The 1,020-nt window shown below is 41.5% G+C and overlaps 1 pseudogene; it reads right to left on the bottom strand.

Annotated features, from left to right (window-relative positions):
• Positions 1-312: 312 nt before the first annotated feature.
• The window catches only part of LOC107745147 (uncharacterized), a 5,970-nt pseudogene continuing 5,262 nt past the window's right edge, over positions 313-1,020 (bottom strand).

Raw genomic sequence — 1,020 nt, 5'->3', positions numbered from 1 at the left:
TTGTCATCATGCAGTTCATCTCCATTTTCCATCAGTGATGATACTTCTTCTTTGTGCTTTTAATTTTGCATTTGTTTACTGTCCTGCTGTCTGTCTTGCTTAAGTTTTCTTAATGCCGCTTTATTTGCACCTATCTCCTTTACGGCTTGCAGCACCATCTATTAGGACATCATCTTTGGCTTTAGCTGTTGAGACTTCTGTGTATGCTTTTACCTTTGGGGTTTTGTCTTCATTTGTTGTTGTTTTTTGAATACATGTGGAGTACAGTTGTTGGATGATATGTTACTAATTGGTGCTGCAGATAGAGGTTCTTCAGCTTCCCTACGGCTCAACAGCTTTTAGCAGAGTCTGTTTTTGTTTGGCTGTCAACTGCTGAGACCTCTTCAACAGGTGGCCTCATCATCACTTTGATGTCTCAAACTCAGCTTGCAATCACGAACCCAGTGTCCTTCTTTGTTGCAATGTCTGCATCTTCCCTGAGTTTTTGCTTTTGAGTGTCTCTGATATTCACTTTCTTCATACCCCTTTGTCCTGTTGTTCTGTCAGGACCACTATCGTCAAAGATGATTGACAATTAGCATACAGTTTGGATTGGCGGTATGGTTCTGTTCTGGGCTCAAATATGATTGACAATTAGCATACAGTTTGGATTGGCGGTATGGTTCCGTTCTGGGCAAGAGCTCCCTGCGCATCCATGCAGCCTAGTGTGGATGAAAGCAGGGAGAGCAGCGATAAACCCCCCAAAACAAAACCATATGCTGATATCCCCCAACACAAACTGATAGCAAAATCTCAAAGCCTTAAGCAACAAGCATGTTGCCCTTTACCAATGACCTATCAAATATGTTGCCAAAACCCGCATAACCTGTAGCATCAATTCTGTTACCTTTAACAGTTGACCGATGAATATGTTGCCAATACCTTAAAAGCTTAAGCAGCATCCTCAATAACACCAGCTAGACTTAAGAAAAACATGTTCCAATTCAACTACAGCTTTCAGAACAAGCATGTTCCGAATAA

Source organism: Sinocyclocheilus rhinocerous, unplaced genomic scaffold (assembly GCF_001515625.1).
Source record: "Sinocyclocheilus rhinocerous isolate Xijiao unplaced genomic scaffold, SAMN03320098_v1.1 scaffold828, whole genome shotgun sequence".
NCBI classification, from domain to species: domain Eukaryota; kingdom Metazoa; phylum Chordata; class Actinopteri; order Cypriniformes; family Cyprinidae; genus Sinocyclocheilus; species Sinocyclocheilus rhinocerous.
The sequence above is the reverse complement of the archived record's forward strand: the minus strand, read 5'-3'. Positions and strand labels throughout refer to the sequence as shown.